The sequence below is a fragment of the Malus sylvestris genome, chromosome 5, assembly GCF_916048215.2.
Source record: "Malus sylvestris chromosome 5, drMalSylv7.2, whole genome shotgun sequence".
Taxonomy (NCBI): domain Eukaryota; kingdom Viridiplantae; phylum Streptophyta; class Magnoliopsida; order Rosales; family Rosaceae; genus Malus; species Malus sylvestris.
In genome coordinates this window covers 25,321,792-25,327,791 of record NC_062264.1, presented here as the reverse complement: position 1 = coordinate 25,327,791, position 6,000 = coordinate 25,321,792, and positions in this window count along the sequence as shown.

Below are 6,000 nucleotides of genomic sequence, written 5' to 3'. Positions count from 1 at the left end.
CTGCCAAGCGGGTCAAACAACTGGCGAAGAAAGGTGCACGGGAGATCCACGTTATCTCCAGCCATACGACGACTCTCAGTGCTTCCCCTTCTCCCGCCGCCGGCCATTCTGGGGTCAAGAAACAACCGGCTTTGGTCATAAAGACGACCCCATCGCGGCCTGCCTCTGTGGCCGGCGAATCAGTTGTACCTCCCTCTGTCGAGAAGGCACCTGTCTCACAACAGGCGGCTCCTACGACCGAGGGAACCTTTCCCAAAAATCCAAAGCCCACGGTCTTCGTGTTGGAAGAGAGTGAGGGGAGCGACGAGGTCCCGCTGGCGCGTTGTCCTCATACTCGTCAACAACCTCCTCCAGTATCTGAGATGACGGTTCAAACCGGCCCCTCCTCGGCTAATCGTGGCAAGCGCACGGTCGAGGAGCCGACCTCGGTGGCCGAACCTCTCGTTCCTTCTCAGGACCAGGACGTCCCTGCCTCCACTGAAGCAGCTGCGCCAGTCGGCCCATCAGCAGCCGACCGTGGCAAACGACCGCTCGAGGAACCCGAGGCCACGACGGAATCGCCGGTCCATCCTCAAGACCAAGGCTTCCACATTCCTCCACAGGAGGTTACCTCGGCTTTTGTAAGTACCTTCAATTTTCCTCCTGATTGCTTTTCTGCTTTAGAATTCTAAACAAGGAAAAACTAAATGTCAGGTGCCTGTACATTCTTTTCACCGTCAATTCTATGCGCCGAAGGGCGTTATCTATATTTCCTGGCCGCCTCAGTGGCCATCAAACGTAGATAACCTCCATCGGCCGCGTGAAGTGAGAAGCAATCTGAGACACTGGGCTCGGCCATTGAGTTCTTTAGGTTCGAGCAACGACCTTGGGGACATGGCCGAGGTCTCTTCTCGGCAGGTTAAAAACGACACCTTCTTGCTATTCTTGTCATGACTTCCTTTAAGCTTAACCTTGTCTATTCGTGCAGGCTTCATGAGAGGTTGAATTCAAGGCTCTCCTCTCCAGCACGACTGCAGAGTCCGGCCCTTCGGCCGCTCCGACTGAGGCTGCCGATCCAAGCGCCCTAGCCCAGTTGCGAGAAGTCCTGTCGCTCTCATCATCGCAAGTACTTGAGCGCAACGGTCTTGATCTACTCGGTGTGTGTCTGAACGACCTTGGAGCCGACGGTCGCCTAAGCGGAGATGCCATTGTTCGGGCATCGTCTGCCTTGGAGCGCGTTCGGGAGACATTTAGCATCTTCCAGACTGCTCTGAAGGCCGAACAGGACCTGCAAGCCGCCACGGCCGTTCAAGACACCCTCCGCCCGAAGATTGACGATCTACGGGCAAAAGGAGAAGCGTTAGCCGAGCTCGACCGTCAGATGGCCGAACTAGCAAGACGCCGGTCGGTCATTGCTTCTGAGCTTGCGAGGGACTTCGAGTCAGGCGGGAAGGATCGCCTAACTGAGTATGCGGCGGCCAAAAAACGGGTCGAGCGCCTGAGGCTGGACAAAAAGAATCGGCAAGCCGAAGTCATCATGGCCGACGTGCGGTGGTTGGAATTGAAAGCTCTGCTCAGCACTCTTCTTCCCTCGTCTCCTTGAATGTATTCGACCTACTCATTTTTGTAACACCTGTCAATTTTAATGGAATGACTTTCTACAACAATTTTTTTTTATTCACGCATTTCCCATGTGACCGGATAGTATTTCTTCAAGAACTTCCCATTAATTGGTAATTTGTGAACTACTCCAGTCCGGTCTTTAAGATGATACGCCCCTTTTCCGTATACCTTATGCACAATGAACGGCCCTTCCCAATTCGGCGACCACTTGCCGAACCTAGGATCTTTTATTCCTACGGGCAACACCGTTTGCCACACCAATTCACCCTCGCCGAACGTTTTCTGTCATACCTTTTGATTATAGGCTCGCTCGGCAATCTGTTTCTGTGCCACCAGTAAGTTATAAGCGTCAAGTCGCGCCTCTTCCAAATCTTCTAGTTCCTGTCTCATGGACTGATTATATTCGGCGCTAAACAAACTACTTTGTTCAATTAATCGCAACGAATTTATACTCAACTCGACTGGTAGCACCGCATCGTGTCCATAAGTCAATGCGTACGGGGTTGTTGCAGTCGCCGACCGGGGCGACGTTCGGTATGCCCATAATGCCTCGTTCAACTTCAAATGCCACATGCCAGGCCTTTCTTTTATTATTTTTTCGAGGATGCCAATCAACACTTTATTACTTGCCTCGGCCTGCCCATTCACCTGTGGATAATACGGTGTGGACTGTTCCAGCCGAATGTTCAAACTGGCCGTGTATTCCTTAAACCTTTCGGCTGTGAAGATTGTTCCATTGTCGGTTATGATCGTTTCTGGCACACCGAACCGGGTCACAATGTGTTCCTCCACGAAATCGCAAACTTCTTTAGATGTTAGCTCGGCATACGATTTTGCTTCGACCCACTTAGTAAAGTAATCAGTTGCGACTATTATCCATGCATGCTTAGCAGCTCCAGAAGTCGGCGTGATTTTGCCAATTACGTCCATGGCCCATCCTCTAAACGGCCATGGCTTAATGACCGAATGTAGCGATTCGGCCGGGACCCTTTGTATAGGCCCATGGATTTGGCACTGCACGCATCCTCGTGCAAACTCGATACAATCTTTCAGTATTCTCGGCCAAAAATAACCGTGTCGTCGGAGTAGCCATCGCATTTTTCGTCCCGACTGGTGAGCTCCGCATACCCCTTCATGAACCTCTGTGATCGCTGGCGCACTCTCTTGAGGGCCGAGGCATAGCAATAACAAACCATCTTCGCCCTTTCGGTACAACTCGCCCTGGTACGTGACATAGTTCGTGGCGTGAACCCGTGTCCTGCGACTGTGTTTTCCGTTAGGATTGTCAAGATACTGCATAATGGGCTTTCTCCAATCATCTGGTACTGCCTCGGCCGCGCAAATTTCTATAGAGTCCTGGTCCTGCCGATCGAACAACGAAGGCAAGGACATGACCCTGGTGCGTATCACATTGTCTCGACGGAGGATTTGCTGATCAACCAAGGTCGGGTATAATTGTTGTAATATTGGTATCTCCCGGCCTAGCTTGCCCCCCAGGAGTTGTGCACCGGAGGCGATTTGAGCCAACTCGTCTGCGTCGGTATTATGAACCCGAGAAACATGCTCGAATGTAATACCGTCAAAGGACTCGGCCAAATAGCTGGCGACCATGTGGTAAGGCGCCAGAGTACAACTCATGCAGCGAAAAGACCCATTAATTTGGTTAATCACTAGTTCAGAATCCCCGAGGACGAGGACACGAATGGCATGTAGTTCAAGAAGGAGGCCTAGACCAATGACCAGAGCCTCGTATTCGGCCTGATTATTGGTGCAGTCGAAATCCAATTTGAGCGAAAAATACCAACGATCGTTGTGAGGAGACTGAATGACGATGCCCGCGCCGGCCGAGGACGAAGTACTGGAACCATCGAAATACATCGTCCAATAGTTGTCGCGGGTCACCACCATGCCAATCTCGACATCAGCACCCCCGAAATCGTAAGGCGAAGGGTGCTGGGCAAGGAAATCGGCCAACGCCTGTGCTTTCACAGCTTTTTGCGGCACGTATTGCAAACTAAACTCGGACAACGCCATCGTCCATTTCCCAATTCGGCCCTTCACAATTGGCCGGGTAAGCATGTACCGGATAACGTCAGTCTGGGCAATGACTTGGGTGACCGACGGAAGCATGTAATGCCGAAGCTTGGATGCAGCGAAGAACACAGCGAGACAGAGCTTCTCAACGGCGGAATAATTGATCTCCGGAAGGCTCAGATTACGGCTGAGGTAGAAGATAGCCTGTTCCCGTCCGGCATCGTTGTCTTGCGCGAGGAGGCAGCCGATGGACTCGTCGGCCGCCGAAATATACAGCTTGAGAGGCTTACCGCGCTGAGGAGGGACCAGGACAGGTGGGTTTGTAAGGGAAACCTTGATCTGCGTGAACGCCGCCTGGTGCTCTTCATTCCACATGAACTTATCTGAGTCCTTGAGCTTCAAAAGTGTGGAAAATGCTTTCATTTTACCTGCCGAATTAGCAATAAATCGGCGTAAAAAATTGATCTGGCCGAGTAAGGACTGTAATTGTTTCTTCGTTGTTGGGGTGGAGCAGTGATGATGGCGCGAACCTTATTCTCATCGACTTCAATCCCACGATGATGTACGAGAAAACCAAGAAAATTCCCGGCCGATACACCGAAGGCACATTTGGCAGGATTCATCTTGAGGTTGTGCTGACGCATGCGGAGGAACGCCTGTCGGAGATCGTCCAGATGTGTCTGTCGGCGCTTAGATTTGACGACAACATCGTCGATATAAACTTCGACGACGGTGCCAATTAAATCATGGAAGATGGTGTTCATCGCCCGTTGGTACGTGGTGCCGGCATTCTTGAGGCCGAATGGCATGACCACCCATTCGTAAGTGCCGAGTGCCCCCGGGCAACGGAAAGCGGTTTTGTGCACATCGGCTTCGGCAATAAATATTTGGTTATATCCGGCATGTCCATCCATAAAGGATAAGATCGCATGATTCGCCGCGGCATCGATTAACAGATCTGAAATCGGCATTGTATACTCATCTTTGGGCGTCGCCAGATTCAGATTTCGAAAATCGGTGCAGATGCGCAGTGCACCACTTTTCTTTAATACAGGAACAATATTCGCCAACCATTCGACATATCGAGCTGTCCGAATGAACCCGGCTTTCAAAAGCCGAACTAGTTCGTCCTTGACACTGAGTTGTACTTCGGTCGAGAATCGACGAGGTGGCTGACGGAAAGGCTTGAATCCGGGCTTAATACGTAATTCATGCTCGACTAAAGCACGATCTAAGCCGGGCATTTCATGATAACTCCAAGCAAAACAATCTTTGAATTCCGTAAGCAAGGCCCGCAACTCGTCCTTCATTTGTTGAGGAAGTAACGCACTAACAAACAAAAGTCGTGGGTCATCGGCCGTCCCAACATTAAACTCTTCCAAAGGGTCCTTAACAAGGGGCCGATGATCTTCGAGCTCGGCCGGGGCGGCTCGAATTTTATCAAAAGATAATACAGGCCCATTATCTCCCTCAGCAAGGAACTCGACGAGGTTGACACCCGAATTTGGTTGTTTAGATATCGTATACCAATGGGCCAGCAGTCGTTCCATAGTAGATGAAACCGTGGCCCTACGTGCTTCCCGATCGGCGTCAAACATCGGTTTCGGGAAGAAAGTTAGCTAATTCGAGTCTTGCCGAATCCTGCTGGACAGTCTCGGCACCAACCTCGATAGCTTTCTGAACGGAAATCCGAGTCGGCCGTCCCTCTTCATTGAAGCCTTGCAACGTAATATAGCCGACGTGATCGTCATAATACCGTGCTTGAATCATGTTGGCTTCGAAGGGCTGGCTATCGGCCGGATGAACAGTGACCGATTTGCCGTCCCAAAAGACAAGCACTTGGTACAATGAGGAAGGAATACAACTGGTTTGATGAATCCAATCTCGGCCGAGCAGTGCATTATACTCGGTTTTGGAATCAACCACGAAAAAGGCGGTCATATGGGTGCGACCGGCAATATTCACAGTTAACGGAAGCACACCTTTGGTGTGGGACTTGTCGCCGACAAACTACTCATTGTGATCCCTGACGGAATAAGCTCGTCATTCGAACGACGTAAAGCCTTCATGATGTTCAGGGGCATGATATTGACAGTAGCTCCACAATCGATAAAAACTTTAGAAACCGGATATCCTTCGATGTGTGCCGTTACATACAATGGCTTTAAATGGTGAAGCTTGGCCGATGATAAACGAGGGAACAACTCGGCCAAAGCGGCCTTTAGACTATCATCTTTTGCTATTGACTCGCCTTCAGCAATCGATACAAAATCAACATGGCCAGGTTCCTCGACAACCACATCTCCATCGAGGAAATTTGGTTGAGCCGTGCTTGATTGAAAATCGGCAGGTAAAACATGGACC